This window comes from Apium graveolens, chromosome 2 (genome assembly GCF_009905375.1).
Source record: "Apium graveolens cultivar Ventura chromosome 2, ASM990537v1, whole genome shotgun sequence".
Classification (NCBI taxonomy): Eukaryota; Viridiplantae; Streptophyta; class Magnoliopsida; order Apiales; family Apiaceae; genus Apium; species Apium graveolens.
Window position 1 is genome coordinate 3155040 of NC_133648.1, and position 12713 is coordinate 3167752.

General features: G+C 33.3%; 1 long non-coding RNA gene across 1 annotated transcript; it reads right to left on the reverse strand.

Moving 5' to 3' along the window:
* Window positions 1–4683: 4683 nt before the first annotated feature.
* LOC141705559 (uncharacterized) lies at window positions 4684–10433 on the reverse strand. Its single transcript, XR_012568394.1, has 4 exons — window positions 10255–10433; window positions 9934–10019; window positions 9506–9686; window positions 4684–4912 (listed from the first exon to the last, which is right to left on the reverse strand). It is a non-coding gene; the product is annotated as an uncharacterized LOC141705559 (long non-coding RNA).
* Between the last annotated feature and the right edge of the window lie 2280 nt (window positions 10434–12713).

Consider the following 12713-nt stretch of genomic DNA (forward strand, 5'->3'; position numbering starts at 1 on the left):
GACGAACTTCATAACATTTTTCGAGCCTTGTTAGACCATGATTTCACTCTTTGGGGACTCTTATTAGCGGGACATTCTACCAGACCCGTGTTGCCTGACCAGGCCACATTGTTTGTTCCCCTCAATGCCGCAATGATTGGTCTTCGATACGGGATTGAAATTGATCATGATGATATTCTCTATCATATCATTCCTCAACGACTCTCTTTCGATCAACTTCGAGCCTTCGAAACTCTTTCTAATCTCCCTACTCTCCTGCATTCGAAGACTTTGCAAATTACGGCTACTCCTTCCAACTTCACAATTCAATACACTTCTATTACTGATCCCGATATATATCTCTCTTCTGTTTTTGCGGTGCATGGGATTGAACACGTGTTTCAAATGCCCATTTAGTTTCAAGTCTAGGGTTAGGGTTTGTATGTATCAAGTTTGTACTTAATTGTTAGGATTTGTAAACAGATTAATTGAATTGAACTGTTGTTTCGGTTTTACGTTAATTGTTTTTGTAATTACATGTATTCTGCTTTAATTTCTTATTATCTTTTTGATTGGAATGTAAATTGTGATCTCTGCACTATGCTTGAATTAGTTTGTAAACCACGGCTTTTATAATTCTAAGTTTGATTATGTAGTAAGTAGTTTGTAAATCCGAGTGTTTTGTATAATGTAGTGGTAGCAGCTATATGATATATCGACCCTGTTTTACTGTGTAATCTATATCTTTGGTATGAGTTTCTTTAATAAGTTTATTCACATACTTTAAGTAACTTATATATCCTCTTGGACCAATGGAATTGTATAAACAGGTTTTCATGAGACATTATTTAATGTCCTTTCTTATATTTAATCTTGATCCCAAGTTACCATTTCCAGATTGCAGTACATGGCAACAAATTAGCCTGGATGCTAGCTTTTGCTTATATATTGTATTCTTAAACAATTGCCTTTAAGTATCTTAGTTAATGCTGGCATTTTGCCATTTTGGATTTTCACTCCGGTGAACCTGGTAAGTTACTATAACTGGTATTTGGAAATTTGTGAGATTACCCGAGTTTGAAGATTAGGATCCTTAAATGGGAGTTGGGTTACTTTCATTGGAATGAACTTGTGTTTTCGATGTTCCATCAAACATTCACATTGATAACATTATAACTGATTGTTTTTACAGAACTTTTACATAATCGGGACCTTTTTTTGTGCTAATGCTTTATTTTACTGTACACTGATTATTAGTTTAACATTAAATATGAACTCGCAGATCATCTGGAAGACTAGTTTCTATTCAGTATATTGATTTTGGGATGGACTCAGTTAACAGTTTGGACGCGGTGGGCATGCATATGTTTACCTATGTTTTGGTCTCCATAGTATGCTCAATATTGTGGCAGACAAGGAAGGTGAGCAGCTGTCCGTGACGTCTTAGTTCGTTCCTGTGCTCCGGTCAGTGGTAATTCTATTGGGTTGACTTCTGTATAAATATGAATAGCATGGAAGCCCCTTCACTTTCCGTTATCATTGCCCTCTATTAATGATTATAATGTTTAAAAGATTAATATACAATTTAAAGTTTTTTGTTCCTTATATATAGATGGAAAAAGGCAGCAGTTATGTTCATTTGTAAGCACACACATGATGCAAGGAAATTGCAACTCTACAGCCAGAGGTACTGTGTAGCTGACAAGTTGACAATATATGGTTCTTTAAATATAGTGTTTCTAGGAGAAAGGGAGAACACTCCAGTAGATACCGATAAGGGCATAAGGCCCTAAGATCAGCATGGTCATTGTTTAGTGAGCTGAATGCTGGCAATTAGGGATCTGATGATTTACACTTTGCCTATCTTAATGTCTGCAACAATGCAATGTATTGTGCTAGATTTTGTTAAGATGAGAACCTTCACAAATTTGCTCCTTGGCCCATATATATATCCTCTGATTGATCTGAACTGTATCTTATTTATCCTTGACTTTGCCTTGTAATTGCCCTCTTTTCATGAATACCTAGTTTAGGAAATATATATTATGAACTGAAACTTTTCACGTTAACATTACATTCAGATGCAAAGATGCAGTAGTTATGTTCATAGATAACATACATACATGGTTGAAGGATATTGCAACTCTACAGTCATAGGTTAACGAATAGCTGACACTGTATGGTTTCTCAACGTATAGTGCAACAAGGTCTATATCCAACAGGCCAGAGAAGGCTCTAAGGTCCTAAGACCAACTCGGTCCACCCGGTGAACACTCACGAACAAGACCTGTTACATAATTGCCATTAGACCAGTATATCTTCTCTGTTTGATCTGCACTCTATCTTTTTAAATATGATTTACTTATCTTCCTGTTTGCACAAGCAGGGTTGGGGACCATACAGCAACGCCTAGGTCTAAAAACCGAGAAACCTGCTTTTCTTGCTGGGCCTTGGAAGGTTGATCTACTTATGGTTTATCAAGTTTATTAAACACTTCTGTTTTTGTAAAGTGTAACTCCATGTACTTTTTAATGTGCTTACATTATTATAAGAAACTGGCTATCTCTACTTGTCCTCTGAATTCTTTACATACTGGGGTTGGGTTATAAGTGAATAATATTATTAAGTTTGTTTGGTAGGGTAACATAGATACTTGGGTTGGGTTATATGTGAATTACATTTTGTTTCCTGATGTAAATCCTGCTCATTATCTTCCGGAAGTAATAAATTCAAATGTTACTTGTCTCACTTGCATACTAAGATGTATAACCTGTTTAAATTAACAACTGAATAAGTTTCCTCAGAATTAATTTTTAACATGTGTTTCAAATGTCCGTATACTGTAGTTTCAAGTCTTGGGTTTGTATGTATCAAGTCTAGTGCTTATATGTAATTGATAGGTTCTACCAATTGTTAGGATTTGTAAACAACTCAGTTGAATGGAATTGTTGTTTTGCTTTTATGTTAATTGTTTTTATAATTACATGAATTATGCTTCAAATTTTTATTATCTTTATTCTTGTAATGTAAATTGTGATCTCTACACTATATGTCTCAATCATATTTAAAATTTGATTATGAAGTAATTAGTTTGTAAATTGGGTATTTTGTATTATGTAGTGGTAGCAGCTTTTAACTTAGTTTGTAGTGGTAATACTTTCGTTGTTCTCAGAGTTTGTGGGATGCCCTTTAATGAACTTTGTGAGTTGACTTAAACGAGTAGTAATGTGAAACTTTTTGATTTGTATGAATAGATAATAAATGAATTTGCTTATGTGAGAAGATTAAGAATCAAGTATTTTGTGTCCTTCTTTGGATAAGTTTATGCATTTCGTTAGTTGCTAGTAATTGAATCGATGAGTTGAATGAACTGTTTTAGACAGTTTATAATATCACCGATTTTAGCATTTTTAATGCAACAATGGCTCAATTGGTTAGACTATTTCCTAATGACTGTGTTTGTTGCTAATCAGATCAAAACGAATATATTAGTATTATCACTAATATATCAAGGACGTAGCGTACCTAACCTTGCATTGTTGCAATTGCAGCTAATGGAAATACATATTATTATCATCAATGTAATTAATATTGAATACCAACATCTTGAACAAGCCATTATCAACAAAAATGATGATGACATTCTCTGCTGATTTCTTTAGAATCGATGTTCTTGAACTAGCTCCTAGGTTGCTGGGCAAGTATCTCTTCTTCAAATCACTGAGGTGTTTAATATTATGCTCATACTATTTGACTTGTCACTTTTTTGACATTTAATAATTTGGCCTTGATTTTTTACATGTTGTTGCTTATGTACGTGTATTACATATTTTCAGGTAGAAGTTTATAGGTCAAGTGGTTCAGCTTGTCATGGTAGATCTGGATTTACTCAAAGAACTGCCCCTATTGTTAGAGAAAGGAATTTTGGAGGGTGAGATCAAAATAGACTAAATGAATCCATTCGATTTGTGTATTTACACTATACCATTCTTAAATTTAATGTCCTTTCTTATGTTTAATCTTAATCCTAAGTTACCATTGCCAGATTGCAGTACATGGCAACAAATTAGACTGCATGCTAGCTTTTGCTTATTTTTTGTATTCTTAAACAATTTCCCAGGTACTTTGTTTTCGTTGTTCCATCAAACATCGTCACTGATTGTTTTTACAGAACTCTTACAAAATCAGGACCTTTTTTTTGTGCTAGTGCTTCAGTTTACTGTAACCTGATTAACTGATCACCTGGAAGACTGGAATCTATTCATTAAATTGATTTTGGGATCGACACAGTTAACAGTTTGGAGCCAGTGGGAATGCATATGTTTACCTATGTTGATGCTCAATATCGTGGCAGACGAGGAAGGTGTTGGAGCAGCAGATTTAGTTCGTTCCTGTGCTCCAGTTAGGCAGTAGTTATGTCATATGTGCATATGTAGCAACACATGATGCAAGGAAATTGCAACTCTACTGCCAGAGACACCGAAATGCAGAACAGTCCAGTAGATAGCGATGAAGCCCTAAGATCAGTATGGCCACTGTCTATTGAGCTGAATGCTGGCAATTAGGGATGGGATGGATAATTGACATTTTTGTATTGGATCATATATATTGGGGGTGGCTGGGAATCCTTAGTTCTCCCCCGCCAGCCTAAGATCTGATACCGTTTTGAGTAATTAGCTCATCTAAAATCTTAAGGTGTTAGAGAAAGGCCCCAATAGGATCATATATTTAACAATTTTACCATTCTAATGACTGCAACAATGTAATTTGGAATGTATTGTGCTAGATTTTGTCAACTAGTAATCAGGTATTTTCGATTTACTAAACCTGTACAATAGCGATGTATTTTCGATTGGGTATTTTCGAAAAATGATTTGAAAACCTTGAATTGAGTAGTAACACCGGGAGGTTTGTTCAATCTACATAGTCGAACCTGCAAATAAAAAATAAATAAATGAGAAAATTATAGGTAAACTAGAGTTTGAATATATAAAAGACGAGAGAAATACTTAATAGTGAAATTTGAATTCAAACTACTTTTGAAATCTATGTGCAGATATGCAAATGGGTAGTATTGATTGAATAATATTTTTAATTTTATGGAAACGTGCAAACTATGAAGTTGTCAACAGTGATACATTTGTACGGTATTTAAGTATAAAATATACTAGCCCATAACCCGTGCGATAGACTGATTGATTTTAACACTTGAATAATTTTTAATAATATAATTATATCTTAAAATTATTATATTTTGATATATATTTTTAATAGTTGAAAAATAAATTAAAGAACATAATAAGTTTTAATAATAAATATTGTGTGATAATTTGAGACTTGACTGAAAATAAATAATATAATATAATATGTTGTTCACGAGACTCAAGCCCTCAATCTATGGAAATTGTTAAAATAAAGAATATAAAAGTTTAAATATAATAAGTTATTGACGGGGTTCAAACTCCAGATCTACGAGAGCAGTTTAAATATTAATATAATATTATTTTATTATTGCATCCAACGGTTCCCATATATCTGACTTTAGATCTGACGGTTGTTATTTGCCGTATCAAACGACTATACCGAACAACTGACTACCAAATAGAGGATATTTTGTGATAATTTGAGATTTAACTGAAAAATAAATAATATAATATAATATGTTGTTCACGGGACTCGAGCCCTGAACATTTAGAAATTGTTAAAATAAAAAATATAGAAATTTAAATATAATAAGCTGTTGACAGGGTTCAAACCCTGAATATTTAATATTAATATAATAATATTTATTATTATATCCAACGGTTCTCGTCTATGTGACTTTAGATCTAACAGTTATTATTTGTCGTATCAAACAACTGTACCGAGCAACCAACGACTACCAAATAGAGAGTGTTCTGCTTATAATAGTATAGTATAGATAGATATGATAATATAATATACATGTAATATAACAAATGCAACGGCATTTTACTGTTAGTATGTAAAAGTTGGATGGGTGTTTCCGTATTTAAATAGTAAAAAATGGCTCCAACCCTTATACTCTTAAGTAGATATGGTGGTTATATGATTGTTTTTGCATGCATGATCTTACATACGGTGGTTAACTGGTACCTTCGGCATGACCCAAAGTTATCAGAATGAATGTATAATACAATTTAATATTTTTCATATATATAAGATATCTCTACAAGAAACTCTATACAATATTCCTGAAACATGCCTATGATCTATCATAAAATGGCAATCCAATCATACTTCAGCTTATCAATCCTTTTACTTTTATTATTATCGCCTGATGCAAACACTAAACCAATTCATAGAGGAGTTACGCTGCAACTCTTTCATCGTTTTTCTCCCTCCCTCCCTTATCATAAAACTGATAGCTTCCAAAACTTCATATTTAGCCATGGATACTGGCAGCCGTCTTACATGGGTGATTGGAGATTCTTTTGAAAGAGAATTCAAGTACTCACCTCGCCGCTCATCTACTCAGAACAACATCACATGTAAGAGTGATGCATGCAAGAATCTAGGTTACTGCAATTCAACTGGAAATTGCATGGTCCAAACAAGCTATGGTGACGGCCAACATAGATTAGAAAGTTATCTAACATATGAGAGATTTGTCTTTCAGGATGCTACGGTAGATAAAGTGATCATGGGTATGTTTTGCAGCGGAAAGGGTAGTATGTTAGGTGAAGAAAACTTTTACGGGATTTTTGGACTTAGTCCCCCGCGTCCATCATTTGTGCATTGGCTACACAATTTGGGAGCTAAAAAGTTCTCGTATTACATCAATGGAGTGGTAACTGATCCCTTTCATCCATATGCAGGACTCAGTCTAGGTGACGAGGCAGATGTACAAGATGATAATACCACACCTTTAAGAATAGACACCGGTAGCGCTCATTATCGACTTTTTCTCGAAAGCATAAGTTTGGGAGAGATAAAACTTGATATCGACCCTAAAGTATTTGCTCACAGAGCAGGTAGAGGTGGTACTGGTGTGATTATTGACAGTGGTACTATTAAAACATGGTTGACAGTGGATGCCTACGACATAGTTAGCATTCAAGTGGCAATTGAACTACGTAGAAGAGGTTTCGAGAAAAAGCTAAATACAGCAGATTTATGCTTCTATGGATTTGTGGAACAAGTGAAAAGATCCGACTCTCCGATTTTTTCATTTAACTTTGCTGGCGGAGCAAGGCTGCAACTGGACGAAGATGATTTATTCATGGATTCCATATTGAATTACTTTTGCATGACAGTGATGCCCAGCTCCATAAATGGTCCGACTCTAGAAAAACTAACTGTCATAGGTTTGACGGCTCAACAAGATTACATAATGGGATATGATTTAGAAAATCAACAGTTGTCCATGAAACTGTGTAATCTTTAGGAGATACAAAAGCTAGCTATAAGAGCAATTAATGGTTGGCACCTTTAAAGGTTGCACGCCAAATTCGCCACATAATCAAAAATATTATATTTTAAATTCTCTCTCTTCAATATCATTTTGAGCACCCATATTTCAAAAAACACTTCAACGGTTGGCATCCCAAGATGTCAACTTCATTAATTTAATAAAAAATGGTTATAGAAATATATTAGAGAAATGATATTGTATGCACCGGGGACCACATTGGGACCGCAAATGAAGTTGACACCCTACTTTATGGGATGTTAGCTCGTAATATCACAATTTCAAGTAAAATGGCCCAAAATCTCACATTTCAGAAAAATGGCCATTTTTATCACATGAAAACGCATTTTTAAGTTCCGTTTTCAGGAAACACATTTTTAATTTGCGTTTATATTAGTTATAAAATTAAAAACTGAAAACTAAAAATAAAAATAAAAAAAATATTGAAAGCACATCTACAGAATACATTACTGAATAACACCCATGTTTTTCATGCGTTTGATTTTTGCAAACACATGGTATTTATGCCTTTTTGTGCTAAAATAATATGTTTTGCTGCAAGTTGGATTCGAACAGGTAACTTCCAGTGCGCGAAGCTCCTATTTGCAAGGCAATACCAATTCAGCAACAGCAACATATGTGTATAAGTATAAACGCATGTTTTATGAACGTTTTTTTGTGAGAGAAAATGCCATATTTTTATATTGTGGGTATTAAGGGCATTTTATTCCAAAATTGTGAAAATTAGGGCCATTTTTCTACTTTATGGGATTCCAACTTTTGGCACCCAAGTTAGCACCCCATGCCAACTCATTTGGCACCCCAGTGACATCTCTCAACTCCAATTGAGCGCTAAAAAGGGTGTCAAGCCACGTCATGCCACATGGCACTGGCGCCCCCTCTTGAAACTCTCCATTGGAGTTGCTTTAAGATTCCGAATAATTTAACTAGAGCATGTTTGGGGTATTGTTGGGTCATTATGCACTACAAGAAAAACAGGAATTGTTGTCTGATACCGTTGAGTATTGAGGCGTTGTCTGATATGTGTATTAGAAAACAGTACCCATATGTTGTCTGTTTGAATCCAAGACAACATCGAGGGCATATAAAACTGTTGTTAGACTTGTAGTCATTCAAGAGTTTCTACATAAAAACATATTATTTGAATATTTAAAACACAATGGTTTAGTTTTACACAACCGTTGGGTGTGACATATTGTTATAAGTTTTTCCTGCTATAATAGTATTGTGTGGAACATCTTGTTACAACGATCAAGTAAACCTCAATTTGTGTATATTATGTTCAGACAACGCTTTATTCATTTGTAACATTTGTCAGAATGGCTACATACAACGGTTTTTTATTATCTTATTGCATTTTATTGATATTAGAAAATAGTTTGGTACAAGTGATTTGAGGGTAGAAGCAACACTAACATAGACTGTTGTCTCAATATATATATACTCAATTAATTAAAGTATCTCAATATATACCAGCCAACTTTAACATCATACAAGCAACATTATCCGATTTTATAATCACACTAGGACATGAAAGAAGTGTGGTCCAGCAAAGCTTTATCTTCCAGCAAATGACCATAATAGCAAAATACACTTTACCATAATAAATAAAGTTTTTTCTCCTATCTGTCAAGAGCCTTGGGTGTGATATGGGAGGCATTAGGTCCATCTACTATACTTCTACACCACACTGTAATGTAAATACACTTTGTTCAGTTCATCATTCACACATTTGTCTCATTTTATAAAAGATATTATCTTTATACCTATAAGTTATTGTGCAAGAAACATAATAGTTAAGTTATCCTTAGACATATATATTGCCCAAACTGCTCTTCGGCGCTCTGGTGTCATGAGTAATGTTCCCGCACATTAAAATAAAAGATCATTTTTTAGTATTTGCTGAAGGGATAAGACACATTTTCGGATCCATAACATTCTATTAGGCTAATCTCTTTGTAAAAATTGTTGAAGGTCTGAGTCTCAATGGAGTCCTAGTCCTAATCATGTTTGCCTTAAAATAACATCTACAAGTAAAAGAAAATAAGGAAATAAGCAATAATGAAATACACATACCTAAGTAAATGTCTTGGCATATTTAGCACAAACTTCACCAAAACGATCATAAGCCTCATTCAACATAGTACAACTCTTCATACCAACACCATCATTCTCAAGTGTATCTAAGGTTTTCGATCCCTTCCATTTCGTGTCGGAAGATAAAGCTTTGCTAGATCTCCTCTCCTCCCTTCCAATCCTAAATGACCATAATAGCAATATAATGTGAATAACATATTAACATAAAAAAAAATCAGTAATAAAATAGATAATATAAAAATGAAAATTATTCTAATTCAAAAATTAGTAATCTAAAAAATGCCTCAAAAAGAATTAGCACAATTGCAACACATGTAACGCCACAATATTCAAATATAAAACCAGCAAAATACATGGTATAAGAAAAATTAGTAATATAAATTGAAATAAGTTGGAGATTCTTTTACCTAAATAAAATCTCAAGATGAAATCTTTAAACCTTTAATGAAAATGAGTTGAAACTCTAATTGAAATGAATTGAAGCGCAAACTACCTGCAATTTCAAATAAAACAAAAAACGAACTTAGGTATAGCCAATCGGAAGAAAAAAGGAGTTGTAAATGGAGTTTGTGGAAAGAGTTTGTATTTCGTGTTTGTATTCAAGTACCAAACGAATGGGTAAAGTTTGCAAATCGAGGTGATATAGTACTTGGGAGAGAGTTATTGGATGAGAGGAGCAGATTTAAGATAAAGAAAAGAGATGGGTTTTGGATAAAGGAAACAATCACCTGTAGATTTGATCGGAACTCATAAATAACAATCACACAAAAGGGGATGAATACAACCCGATTTATGTAATAAGTATTTCAAATATAGGTGGATTGAGACTTGATATCCAGTAGAAGAGAGACAGGGGGATGACTATGTTCAGTGTATAAGGAGATTAAAGAAGGAAGGGGAAAGTGAATTTTAGGGAAGCGGCTAGTCAAAACAAAATTGGGGGGAAATTAAATGTTAACGGGGGAAACAAATTAGAACCACTAAATTAATTTGGTAAAAATAGATTTTTTTTCTTCATTATTCTTATAAAATTATACAAGATTAATTTGATTTTTTTGATTTTTTTTACATGACTAAAATTGATATATCTTAACATCTATATGGTTGGAATATCGGAAAAATCATTTAATAAAATTATTATGTGAATCCGGTGAGAATCTCGTGCGAGTGAGTTGTACTTTTACTAGAATTTTCTATTTGTGTCATGCAAATGTGATTTGAAATATCTTAACATCTTAATATATTAATATTATATGACTAGAATCGATATATCTTAACAGTTGTACGCTTGGATCGTCGAAAAAATTATTTAAAAAAATTATCTTGTCAATCGGGTTATAATCCCGTGAAAGTATTTGTAATTTTACTAGATTTTTCTATTATTGTCATGCAAATATGACTAGAATTTTTTTGATAATTTTGTCATATGACTAGAACCAATATAGCTTATTATCTGTACGGCCGGACCGTCGAAAAAATCATTTAATAAAATTATCTTGTCAATCTAATTGGAATCTCGTGCGAGTGAGTTGTACTTTTACAAAAAAAATCTATTTTCATCACGTAAGTGTGATTCAAATATTTTTGATAATTTTATCATATGACTAGAATCGATATATCTTAACATCCGGTTGGATCGTCGAAAATATTATTTTGTTTTTAAAAATAAAAATAAAAATTAGAATATGTGTGACAATAGTATTAAAGGTAAACACATGTCTAAATAGTGTATAGACAACAAAAAAGAAGCACTTGTTAGCCCAGTGTATAACGTATGTTGAAATAATAATATTAAAAATCATTGTCTAATATTTAACAATGGTCTTCCGAGTTGTTGTATGAATTCCACTAAAACAACAGTTTTGTAAAACGGTTGTCTAATATTTTACAACGGTTATAAGACCCGTTGTATGAATTTTTATAACACAACCTTTTTTAAAAATTGTTGTGTGATGTCCATGAATCTAAGTAGTTTTTAACAACGGTTCATAAAATCATTGTTTAAACCTTGGATTAGATAATGGTTATTGGAGGGCAAAAAAATTCGTTGTCTGTCATGTTGGGACAACGGTTTTTTTCAACTGTTATTTGATTAGTGTTGTCTGATTCTGTTTTTCTAAATATATTATTGTTCCTAGTTTGATACGAACAAATCTAATAACCTCATCGATCTGAAATATTAACAAAACACAACTTTTAGTGAAAGATTTGATCAAATAAAACCAAAAGTTGTCACAAATATCAAGAATCACTGTAAGTATTATAATCAATCGATGACGGTAATAAAAAATGATTTGAAAACCTTGAAATGAGTAGTAACACCGGGAGGTTTGTTCAATCTACATAGTCGAACCTGCATATAAAAAATAAAAAAATGAGAAAATTATTGGTAAACTGAAGTTTGAATATATAAAAGAAAGAAAGAAATACTTAATAGTGAAATTTAAAATTCAAACTACTTTTGAAATCTATGTGCACATATGGAAATGGGGAGTATTGATTGAATTATATTTTGAATTTTAGGGAAATGTACAAACTGCGAAGTGTTCAAAAGTGATACATTTTTACGGTATTTAAGTACAAAATACATATGATAATATAATATACGTATAATATGACAAATGCAATGACATTTTATTGTTAATATGTAAAAGTTGGATGGGCGTTTCCGTAATTAAATAGTAAAAAAAGGCTCTAACCTTTATACTCTTAAGTAGAGCCGGCCACACGGTCGGGCCGACCGTGCCGGGCCGAAATTCTGCGGTCCGGTTCACTAACAACTTAAGTCGTGAACGACCCGTATATCTACGAATCGTGCCATGCCATGCCGATTTGATGGAATTGTAAGCCGTGAACGACTCGCGAATCGTACGATTTTAACGGTTCTGGCGAGTCTGGCGGTTCGGGCCGGTTTAACAAATAAAATGAATAAAAACTTTCCGAGTAACCGCGAATAACCGCGGGCCTCCTCCTTGATTTACAAATTACAAGTTGATTTATGTCCTTGATTTGATTTGACACCTCCAAAGTCCAACCTGGCCACCTCCCACCCACACCTTCTGTTTACCTTTTTTTTGTTTTTTCTTTTCTTTTATTTTTTAATTTGTACAAACATATTGTGTTTGCAAATAACAAAGTACACGGGCCGGTTATTCGCCACGTGCCGGGCCGAATAACGAATAAAGCA